Source organism: Pongo abelii, chromosome 2 (genome assembly GCF_028885655.2).
Source record: "Pongo abelii isolate AG06213 chromosome 2, NHGRI_mPonAbe1-v2.0_pri, whole genome shotgun sequence".
NCBI lineage: Eukaryota > Metazoa > Chordata > Mammalia > Primates > Hominidae > Pongo > Pongo abelii.
Window position 1 is genome coordinate 130339250 of NC_085928.1, and position 12600 is coordinate 130351849.

Sequence of the window (12600 nt, forward strand, 5' to 3'; positions counted from 1 at the left end):
ATCGTGAATAGATCGATGCATCCATTTAAAGGACCAGATGCTTTTCATTTTTCTGTCAATAGAGTGCTTTACATTGATTGCTAATATTAAACCAACCTTATATTTTTAAAAGAAAACCCTCTTGTGTTAATGTGTTATCCTTTTAAAATTATCTCAGGATTCGATCTGCTAATAATTGTTTACTTTTTCTTCTAAATTCATAAAAAATACTAGTTGATAATTTTCTTTTCTTATAATACCCTTATACTGTTATGGGATCAAGACTATGCTGGCCTTATAAAATGAGTTTCGTCAAATGAGTTGAGACATGATCCCACTTCTTCTATAACCTGAATGAACTATGTAAAATTGGTGTGGTTTTTCCTTTAAGTATTTGGTAGAACTCACTCTCCAGCAGTTTAGGCCTAGAGAATACTATGTGAGTAGATTTGTATGTACAAATTCAATTTCTTTAATCAGTATAGTACCATTCACATTTTTATTATTTTTTCCTGTTTGAGTAAGGTTTTTTCAAGTAATGTGTCCATTTCATTGACATTTTCAAATACTGCCATAAAGAGTTCATATATCCCCTTATCTTTTTATTGTCTGTAGGATTTATAGTGATTTCTTTTTTTATTCAATACATGTAATTTTTCCTTTCTCTTCTTTTATCTTAATAAATCTGGCTATAGGTTTATGATTTTATTAGTATTTTCAAAGAATCAGGTTTTGACTTTATTGATTTTCTCTGTTACAGTAACTCTATTCTCTGTATTACTAATTTCTGACCTTTGTTATTTTCTCCTTTCCACTTCTATTGACCCTAATATGGTATTATTTTTAGGACTTCTTGAGATGGATACTTAAATCATTGATTGTCTTATTAGATCCTTGGCTGTCTTTTTTTCTGATGCATGCATTTAAGTATAGAAATTTCCCTCCACTCGTACCTTTAGCTGCGTCTCACACACTTGAGATGGCATGTTTTCTTCTATTTCAGTTAATAATATTGCCTAATTTCCATTGTGCTTAATCTTTGACCCATGGGTTAATTAGAAGGGCATTGCTTAATTTCCAAATATTTGTGTAATTTTTAGTTATTATTTTATTATTGATTTCTGTTTAATTATTGTGTGGTCAGAAAACATCTTCTGTTTGATTTTTGATCTTTGAAATTTATTCAGACTCATTTATTATCAACACAGCATAAATTTTGGTAAATGTTCAATGTGTATTCTGTGTATTCTGTAATTGTTGGCTGTAATATTATAAATCAATTAAGTCAAATGTGTTCATCACCTTATCCTTATCTACATTCTTACTCATTTTTAACAGCCTGTTCTACCAGTTACTGAGAGAGGTGTATTAAACCCTCCCACATTAATTGTGGATTTTCTTATTTCTTTTTCTAGTTCTAGCAATGTTGGCTTTATATATTTTGAGGCTTAGTAACTAGGTACATTCAGATTTAGCACTCATATCTTTCTATTGGATTCCTTTACTATTATGAAATGTCTTTTTTATCTCTAGTAATATCCCTTGTCATTAAGTTTACAGTATCTGATATTAACATAATTTACATGTAATTTTTTCAATCCCTTTTTCTTTGAAATTGTGTGTCCTAATATCAAAAGTGTGTCTCAGTTAAGCAGCATTTAACTGGGATTTAAAAAATAATTTAGTATATGTATATTTTGTGAACTGTTTTTCTGTATTTTATGCAATTACTGATCTATTTGGGTTATAATCCATCATATTACTCTGACATTTTATTTGCCCCAGTTATTTAGTGTTCCCTTTCCTCTCCTTTGTTACCATATTTTAAATTAATGAAATATTTCACCTCTACTGGCTTGTTAGTCATTTATTCTTTTACTCTTCTTTTAGTGGTTACCCTAGGAATTACAAAGTGAATCATTAATTTATTAGTGTATAATATAAATTGTGACTTTGACTACTTTCCAGAAAATGCAAGGGACTTAATTTTATTTACCACTCCTCCCTTTTGTATTATTGTCTCACATTTCAATTCTAGATATGTTTTAAATCCCACAAGATATAACAATTATTGTTTTAAATAGTTAATATTCATTTAGATTTACTGCGTATTTACTATTTCTGTTGTTCATCATTCCTTCCTGTGTTTCCAAGCTCCCATCTGGGATATTTCTCCTTCTACTGGAAGTATACTTCTTTAAATATTCTTTTAGTTTTGGTCCGCTTTATTAACTTTATTTAATTTTAATTAAAGCAAACTTTATTAGCTTTATTAAAGTCTCACTGACATAAAATAAATTGTATTTAAAATATACAATTTGATAAGTTATGACATATGTATATGCTGTTAAAGCATCCCCACAATCATTACAATGAACCAATCCAACACTCCTCAAAAGTGCCCCAGTTTGACACTTTAAATGTGGAGCATAACTCTAGGGGCACTTAGAACCATCCCTTCTTTTCCTGGGTTTTTGCATTGAGTTCAGCATAGAACTAGACCAATATCTGCCAATTCCCTGGGCCAGCATAATAATAAAAACAACACTTACAGCATGCTTTCTTGAGCCAGGCCCTCTTCTAAGCACTTTATACATTTTTAATATTGAACTTACTAATTTAATCCTCATCACGTCTCTATAAATTAAGTATTGTTATTGTCCTATTACAGAACTAGAGGCACAGAGTAGTTTGCTTCACTCTGCATGCCTAAAGTGTCTATTTGTTTTTATTATTAATTATGTTGTTTCAGTTCTAATTGTGTCCACTCAATCAAAAGAACCATTATAAAGCTTGTTCTTGTATATAACCTTGACTGACAACCTCAATCCCCAGATTCTGCTATTGCTCCTTCACGGATAGTGGTTTCCCTGCCATGCTTTGTTTGGCGATCCTCTAGGAGTAACTCTCTGAAGTGGTGAATGTCATCCTTGTTTAAAGGGGTAAGAGGGACAATAATCTAATTCTACCTAAGAGAGAAGACAGTAAACTGATGCTGTGTTTCCATTGCTGTTGGAAAAAGAACAGTAAATGACAGCAAAATTGAATAGCTTGATACTTGCACTGTATAAATTACCCAGCGGAAGAGATGTGTTGAGAGGGAAAGTGAGGATTTGATCTCTGCCTTTCAGTTTTCAGTCATTGTCAACCACAAACTACAAAAATTGGCTCAGCAAACCTTGGCTTCATCCAGGATACTAGGGAGCAAGCCAAGAGATTTTTTTTTTCCGCTGCTAAGTTGCTCAGGATTGGTCTTTTGTGGATGTGTTTACACTGGTGAATAAAGTCAGAGTACTTTAGTCATTTTGCTTCAGTAGTATTTTTCGAACTGTGGTTGGGCTATATTAGTGGTTAATGAAATCAATTTAGCAGATTATTACTAACTTTTTAAAAAATGAAATAGTATATAAAATAGAACAAAATAGGGTAGAGTTAAATGGAATAGAAGGTATCCAAGTGTATCACAGGAGTAAGAATATTATTTTGTGGAACTTTTGTTTCAGAGATATATATATCCCTACATATTTGTGTATGTGTGTGTTACAGATTAAAACATTATTTTTTATTGTGGATCATGGTCAAATAATTACTGCTGGGAATTTAGTACATTAGAGGATTTTTTTTCCAATTTTGTGAGAATATTTTTCTATATAGATAGTTTTCCAAATGTTGTTTGTTTCTGTTTGAACAAGTCATACTTCAGAATTTGATGTTCAGGGGAGCAGGGAAAGTCTTCATGCTGATGTAGAGAGTAGTAATTTTCTTGTTGATCAACTACAAGTAGAAAACAAATTTGGCTTATCTGAATCTGTCTTTATTGTGGTTCTATGTTGAAATTACATGTCTTTTCAAATGTCAGATAGAAAACATCCCAAGGAAATAAAATCACCATAGTGACATTCAAACGCCAACCCAAAAGTCACCATCCTTTAAAACACAGGTGGCTTTTAGCAATACTATATACCTACTTGCCAATGATTGGAGTTCAGAATTTGCCAAACAATGTAGTTGCTCGTAGTTGACTGTGATGACATGTGCTGTTTTTAAAACTTTACTATGATAATTGGATAATAGAGTAAGTTTTCATGTAAATACAGTTTTCCCTCCTAATTCAGCTTAGTTAAAATCTGTGTCAATTGCTTTGAATTAACATTAAATGGATTCACCAACTTGGGTAAGACTTAGTTAGTAATCCAACTGTATGTAATTAAATTTCCCACATGTAGGAAATAAATATATATATATAAATAAATAATATATAATAATATATAATATATAAATAAATATATATATATATCAGTATGTAATACATTCTGCCAAATATACCCATTCACTGGTACTAGATCTTTATGAAACTAAAGAACAGTCAATACAATAAATATTAATAAAATTACTAGCTCTAGAAAACGCCTTACAGCAGAGATGGCATGTAAGTTTCTTCTTAAACTGGTTGGCAATGCCTGTCTGGGTGCTGTTTGAGAAGGATTTGGAGATTGTGGTTGGATTCAGCAGTAAAGAAAGATTGCAATGGATTAGTCATCTCTGTGGTGAACATGGGAGATGGGCAGTGATGATATATATGCTTTATGTTTATCTTAGAACTTTCTAGTTTAGTAAATTTTTATGGTATCTTGGAAACAGGAATTGCTCTGTCTATTTTATAGAAGGAAGAAAAAGAATAACAGATGGATGTTGCCCATAGTTAAGCCTTTCAGTACTCTTGCGCTTGTTTCATTTCTGTTCAGGTTCAGCTAGATTATTTGTTTAGTCCATGCCTCATAAATGTTTCCATTTTCTCCTTTTTTATTTCCATTGCCACTGTTATGTTTTTGATCCTCATTAAAGAAATTATGATAGAAGCTTTCTAGATGACTTCCTTGCTTCTGGTGCTTAAACAGTTTTGATGGGGTCAGGGGTCATAGACTCCACTGAAAACCATGCAACAGCTATGCACCATCTCTCAGGAAATTGAATGCTCGAACAAACTTCTACAAATTACTTAAGGAGGGTTGTGAATTCCCTGAGGTCTACACTTAAATTAATAACCCCTAGTCTAGTTTGTCATTCTTTAATTGATCCTTCAAGTTTCTATCAGGCTAATATTCCTAATGCACAACAGGTATTATATTATCCTTTGCTCAGAACCATTAAATTTCCCATTGCCTTTAGAACAGAAGTCTAATCTGCTTGGATTAGAACTGAGTCTTTCAAGCTCTAGCACTGTTTCTGCCTTTGCAGCCTCATCACCCATTCTCTACCTCTGTTTCCCTCTCCCAAACACACAATCTTCTAAGCCAAACCAGAATACTTGCCATTCCCTCCGTATTTCCTGCACTTCGCTCCTATAGTTGCTGCAGCCTGGGCATTCTTTCCCTCATTTCCACCTAGTTGGGCCCTTTCTAACCTTCAAGCCCAGTATCTTTTATGATTCTGTTATTTTTAAGGATGTCACAAAAGCACCGAGCAACACCTTGTATGGTACCTTGCACAGCATGACTGTGTATTCACCTGCTTGCCCACAGATCCTCTCCATGCCCTGCCTCTGTATTACTGAGGGGCTGCCTCCTGAGGTATGTGCCTCCTCTGGTTTCAGCCATTGGAAGGGCTTGGAGGAAGATCGGAGGACTGAAGGAAGGGAGAAGCCAGGGTATTTCTTCTCCACTCTCAGCCTCAGACAATATCTCTGACAACAGTTGTGTCTCCTCTGTGGCTTCAGTTCCTACTGGAGTGGCCAGTTAAAGCTTTCAGTTTCTGCTGAATGACCCCAACCCCAGGGCTCCAATATCAACACCTCCATTCTCGTCTCGATAGCTTAGGGGTTTCCTGCTGGATGCCTCATTCTCTCCTGTTCGACTTCACATCTTTTCCTTCACTTACATAATCAATCCCCTGCATTATAATCTTTCTGTTTAAATACTTATACCAGTTTATGTTTTCCTGGATAACCCTGATTGATACAGCTGGTGTTTGATGGATATTTGCTGAATTTTTTAAACCATTTTCTATGCAGGCATCTCTCTTTTTTTTTTTTTTTTTCTGAATGCAACAGGGATAAGCCCTCTATCACTTATCTAGTGCATAATGGCATTATTTGGAATTACCAGGGAAAGTAACAAATTACCACAAAACATAGTTTGAAATGATTAGCATTCAGTAGCTCATGAGTATGAGAGTTGGCTGGGTGATTCTGCCAGTCTTGGGTGGGCTCACTCATGCATTTGTGGTCAGCTGTATGTCAGCTAGGTGACTCTGCTCATCTTCCCCGGGCTGTCTTATATGGATGGGACTTGGCTGGTCTAAGCTGACCTGGGGTAGCCTTGGTGGAGACAACTAATGTGAGTCAACTCCGCTATGTGTTTCTCATCCATAACAAGCTATCTAAGGCATATTCTCTTGGCAATCACAGGAGAGCAAGAGAAAATACTTAAATGTAGCAAGAACTTTTTCAGACTTCTATATGTAGCATATCTGATAACATTCCATTGACCAAAGCAAGTCACATGGCCAAAAACAGAATCAAAAAGCACAGGAGAATAGACTTAACCTCTTCAGTGAGAGGAACTACAAAGTTACATGATAAAAGGGTAGATGCAGTGAGGGGTAAAGTGTTGTACCTATTGTTAACAATACTGTATTTTGCACTTAAAAATTTCTTATAAGCTGGGCATGGTGGCTTATGCCTATAATCCCAGCACTTTGGGGGACTGGGGCAGGCAGATCGCTTGAGCTCAGGAGTTCGAGACCAGCCTGGGCAATGTGCATGGCAAAACCCCATCTCTACAAAAATATAAAAATTAGCTAAGTGTGGTGGTACACGCCTGTCATCCCACCTACTCAGGATGCTGAGGCAGGAGGATCACTTGCGCCAGGAAGTGGAAGTGTCAGTGAGCCAAGATTGTACCACTGCACTCTAGCCTGGGTGACAAAGTGAGACCCTGTCTCAAAAAAAAAAAGGGGGGGTAGATCTCATGTTAATTGTTTTACCACAGAAAGAGAGGAAAGGGAAGGAAAGGAATAAGGAAATAAAGAAGGGTGGGAGGGAAGGAGGGAAAAATTAGAAAAAAAAATAGATATTGACAAAACTCCCAAAAGCAAAGCCAAAAGAAAAGGAATTTGTTTCTCTAGAAGATATAATGTGATGGCTTATCAATAACAAAATGTCCACCAACGTAGCAGAAAACCATGGGCAAATCATTGAAAGGAAGGCAGGAAAGAAGGAAGGAAAAAAAGAAGGAAGGAAACAGAGGGAGGAAAATTCACACAGTAAGAAATACAAATAATATTTAAACGTATCAGAAGATTTACAGCTTTACCTACCCAAGATATATGTGAATTCTAACTAGGATTCCATTTATCTGCTATGAAGTAGATAAATATAATGTTTAATAACATATTAGCAAAGATATGGAGAAACAGGACTTTCAGACGTAGACATAAATTGAAACAACCTCTATAGAATCTAATTTGGAAATACAATCACAATGTAAAATGTGCATTCCCATTGAATGGCCAATTCTATTGAGATTTGTTCTATATTTTAACTTGTATGTGTGAGAACTGGCACTTATACGATGTTATGCTTTGTAGTCCTATTTGGATAGCAGAAGAAAAGACTTCACTGGCCTTCAATAAGTGTGATATTGTGGGATACTATTTAACTGTCAAAATAAAACTTTAAAAGAATGAATAAGCACTTTACAAAAAAAAAAAGGCCACTAATACAATGCAATCAGTCTAGCTCAGGCTTCATATGATTTAGTGAAAAACCAGAGATGAGAGAGAGAGAGAGAGAGAGAAGAAGAAGGTGGAAGAGGAGGAGGAAGAGGAGGAGGAGGAGGAGGAAGAGGAGGAGGAGGAGAAGGAGGAGAAGGAGGAGAAGGAGGAGGAGGAGAAGGAGGAGAAGGAGAAGGAGGAGAAGCAGAAGGAGGAGGAATTAATTTTGCTCTAATATTAACCCCTTTAAAATTGAATTCATTTAAATTTAACCCTTTAAATGCTTTGCAACAAAATATGCATTATGTATTTGCTAGTTCATTCTGTGCAATTTCATTCATACAAAGTTACTGTCAAAAAAATAGGCCAAGAAAAGAGCCATTTATAAATAACATATTAGTAAACCAAGTTAAAGGGACTTTATTTATCCTTTAACCTTCAATTTGCATTAATTGGGAGCAGTCATGGGAAATAGTGCCAACCTCACCTCAGGTCAGATGGCTTAACAAATGAACTGTTTCATGCCCAGAAATAAATATATTCCAAATATAAATATGAATCAGTTACAAAACAGATTCCTTTGAAACTACAAAATAACCACACTGTTAATATATTTGTGCCCCAATTAAAAATGTGCAAAGAACACACATTCTGAGCTAAAGCTGTCCCAGGGAGTGATTCTCATTTTTGCTTTGAATCTTGTATAAACAAAACTAGGCAGTCTCCTTTGAGCCACGAAGAAATTCACAGCCCCTGTTTTCTAAAGAGAATAACTGAAAATGGGTATGTTTAAGTTGGAAGGGTTTGGGGCTTGAACTTGTTGCTTTAAATTTCCTTCATCACTGGGAAATCACTTTCAATTTGTCTACTTGAAGAACTCTAATTTGGTTTGTTCTCAATTGGAGGCACACCACGAAAAAGATGCCGCATGTTTGTATTATAGCAAAAGTTGGATGCCACCTCAGTGACAGTGTTTCATTTTCTTCTTTGCAGTTTTATCTTTAAAACCTGAATCTGTTCTCAATCATTTAGAACAAGGCCCATGACATCAGACTGCCTGGGTGCGATTCTTGGCTGGCCTCTTCTGCACTGTTTGTCTTTGGGCAAAATGCTTAACTCTTCTCCTCTCCTTTCTTCATCTGGAAAACGGGGTTATTTATAATACTTACCTCATATGGTCATTGTGAGGATTACCTTATGTGAAATTAGACAAAGTAATTAGAACAACCCAGTCCATAATATGTGCTTAATAAATGTTGTGTATACAAATGCTTATTAATTATATGAGAATTTTTAGGTTTTTCACAGTCAAGTTCAGATATATTGTTCAAAGCCTAAATCAAAATTACACTCTCAAAAAAAAAATTGAGGTCCAATTTTTGCATCCAAAATATATATATATATATACAGTTTTGTATTTATATATTAATGTCAGGGGTAATGGTATATATGTATACATAATTGCCATAAATTCATAACAACTGCTACAAACACAAGCCTTCCTGGCTTTATTAATGTAGTCTTTGAGAATCCTTTTTGAATAAGCTTCTTAATTGCCTTGGTCTTCAGCCGCACATTATCAGAGTTTCTGACTGTCAGCCAAATGGTGAGGTGAAGTTAAAGGTTTTGGACTTGAAGGTTTATGAAATGGGTGGTGCAGAGAGATTTTGAAGAAAATAAATAAATACAACTCCAAAGTCTTCCTTAATGTTGTTTTAAAAGGGAAGAAAATTAGTAATAAGCAAGTCAATTTTAATAAATATATTTTTCCTTTTAACATACTGAGTGTCCACTGCATGGAGTCATAGGGTGGAAGAACCACTGCAGAAACAAGACAGGGCAGCTTCTTCAGAAGCCCAGAGTCAAGAGCAGAGAAAATTTGCTTATGTTCACATACATATGCACACCCACACATAACCAACAATCGCTTTAATGATATAGCAAGGGCTTTTATGTAGCCATAAACGTTGGATATTGGGTGAAAAGCCAACAACTGAGTATGTATTTACTCAATGTGGCAGTTAAAGGGAATGAGCTGGTATAGATTAGCGTGGTTCAAGCCCACATCCATCATATTGAGTCAAAAATGTAGAACAAAAGATACACAAACAGAGATTCATATCATATAGGTAAATTAAAAATACACAAACATTGTTCATTGCCTTGGATATGCATTTATGTATGTGAATGTTAAAAAAGAAAAATAGTGGTCTTGAAAGATACAAACCAGCTCACATTCTGGGCTTGGTGTGGGGTTGTCAGGGAGATTATACCTATGCTCTAATTTTTCTAATTTAAAAAAAAGGCATTCTTCATGTTATTTTAAAATATACGCTTTTTTAAATTAAAAAAAATTAGAGCATAGGTGACAAAATGTTAGCAATGGTTTATATTTTGGGTAGTGGGAACCCAGACATTTTCCCTGCTAACCTCTGTTTTTCTAAAATTTCTATGTTATTCACAACAACAACAACAACAAAAATTGTAGGACTGCAGTTAGTTGAAAAGTGGCTTCTTACTTGCCATGCAGACAGCCACTCGGCGACATCCTCTGCGGCATGGCAGGTGTCGTGGTCTGTTTGGTTGCCTTTCTCATCTTGTTTGTACCTGGGAGAAGTGTTCACCATATGATTGCATTTAGCACAATCTAGACAGCTGCATGGCTTCATGCTCAGATGCATACCCTGGTGAAGAACCCATCGCTTCCCCACAAGTTTCATATGGCAGTGCCCCACCCTGACGGCTCAATTGCAGCTCTTATATGTTGAGACCTATTCCAGGAACCATCCACTGAGATAAAGCAGAATTCTCTTTAACACAAAGTGGCTAAACAGTTTGAGGTTCACATTTGCGTTTTATTCATCTTCCCAGACTGCCAATCCAAAGCTCTTGGGTCTTGTCACTAAAACTCCACAGAAATGTACATCTCTGAGATTCACAAAAGTTGTCCCATGCCTGTAATGTGTTCTTACAGTCCTTGTGTTAGAGTCCCTTTCCCTGAAACCATCTCCCCTTTAGAATAAGATTTTATCTAAGTCCATTTGCATTTATTCAAAATCAGAGATAGCTCTGAAACCAGACCCTATTTAAACATAGAAATAAGAACAGTTGTAGATTAATCGAATGTTGGGAAACTTTAAAACAACAAATTATATTTATCTTCTGTGTTTCCTTTTTTCCAGATCTGCGATTTCCTTCTGGTTGGCTGTCCTGCGTGGGTGCCAAGTTCCACACATGATTTAATGAATAAGAAGGTCAGATGTCAGCTTGACTATTTGCAGACTTGTGATATTTGCTATTAATTGTCCCTTTTTAGCATTATTGGAATTATCTCCTAATGTGTAGTGTTGCTACTGTTGTTATTTAATGTAGTTTTGAACTCTATAGGTATTCAGAAAAAATATAAAGCATTAAATGAACTAAAAACATAACAGAAAAGCAATGATACTAATTCACTCGAGAAAAGAAGAGTAACAGGGCAGTGAGAGAAAAGAGCCCATTTTCACTTGTTATGCCAGAAAATTGTGCTCAGTGAAGATCCAACAATCCTTTCCCATGTGTCTTTTCCTTGAGTGCTAAAAAGGCGGGCGGATCACGAGGTCAGGAGATCGAGACCATCCTGGCTAACATGGTGAAACCCTGTCTCTACTAAAAAATACAAAAAATTAGCCAGGCATGGTGGTGGGCACCTGTAGTCCCAGCTACTCAGGAGGCTGAAGCAGGAGAATGGCGTGAACCCAGGAGGCGGAGCTTGCAGTGAGCAGAGATCATGCCACTGCACTCCAGCCTGGGTGACAGAGTGAGACTCCATCTCAAAAAAAAGGCCTGAGAATTAGATAACCCATTGGTTCCAGCGAGTCAGATAGGGTACAAGCACCTGTGCAGTAAAGATCCACTTGACTAGCAAGTCTTCTGAATTTGCCTTTCAGTCCTGAGGTATGTGGTCATATCAAGCAACCATTCAGATCACTGGGTTATAATTTAGGATCCAGTTTGTTTACATTATTATAACAACACAGTTTCAGTTTATCTCTGCATATAAGGTTGTGTCAGAACTTTTCTTTCTGTGTTTATTATTTTTAGCAGTTTAAAAACTAACTATGGAAAAATGGCTTTTTGGTGATAAGGTGACATTCAGGCTTGGCCAGGGTCTGGCAGAGTCTATAGAAATGCTCGCTGGCTGCAGGAGCCAGGCCTTTTGAATGCTGTCTTTGTGCCTCCTCTTGCCCATGGCCTCTGGCCTATTGTCTAGGCTCCTGGGTTGGGGTGGTGCTATCTGATTGTAACCAGTGCTAGTATTACAGCACTCAGTGCCCAGGCCCTCCCTTGGGGCCCCCTGTCTGGCTGCCTCTGTCTCCCAGCCCTCCCTAGAGAGGACCAGCCATAGTTCTCATATCAAAAAACACTATTTGTAATTTATAGAATGTTCAAAAAAGAGATCACTAAGAATCTTCAAGACCTATGGTTCTCTAAGTGTTTTTCATCTTTACAAATAGCCCTCTCCTTTTCCCATTGGAAATCTTTCAGTGGCCCCCAATTTCTAAAGCATGGAAAAGGACAGCTGTTCTGTTTAAAGATGAGAAGGCTCCTGCAACCCCAGTCCCCAGCCTCTTCTTCATCCCACCTCAATCAAGGTGACCTCAGAGGTCTTCCATTCCCACCAGGAAACCGGGGGCACCTCCCAATACTTGCACACTCTTTTTACAAGGCATTCTTCTCAATTTACAGATAAGGAAACTAAGAAGAGATTTCTATAAATGCTGAAAACTTGAGGCATTAGACACAAAAGAATGAACACTGTATTAATTCATTTTATATAGTTCTAGAAAAGGAATAACTAATCTGTGGTGATAAGAATCAAAATAGTGATTATCTTGGGGAGAAGAGAGGATTGGCTGGCAAGGGGCA

General features: G+C 36.3%; 1 protein-coding gene across 18 annotated transcripts in view; it reads left to right on the forward strand.

Moving 5' to 3' along the window:
- Window positions 1-12600, forward strand: part of THRB (thyroid hormone receptor beta) — a 371566-nt gene that overhangs the window by 147429 nt on the left and 211537 nt on the right. For all 18 annotated transcript variants that reach the window (XM_024244895.3, XM_063722162.1, XM_024244892.3 and 15 more), the window contains exon 2: window positions 10875-10946. The gene's annotated coding sequence lies outside the window, so the exon portion shown is untranslated. The remainder of the gene's footprint in view (window positions 1-10874; window positions 10947-12600) is intronic.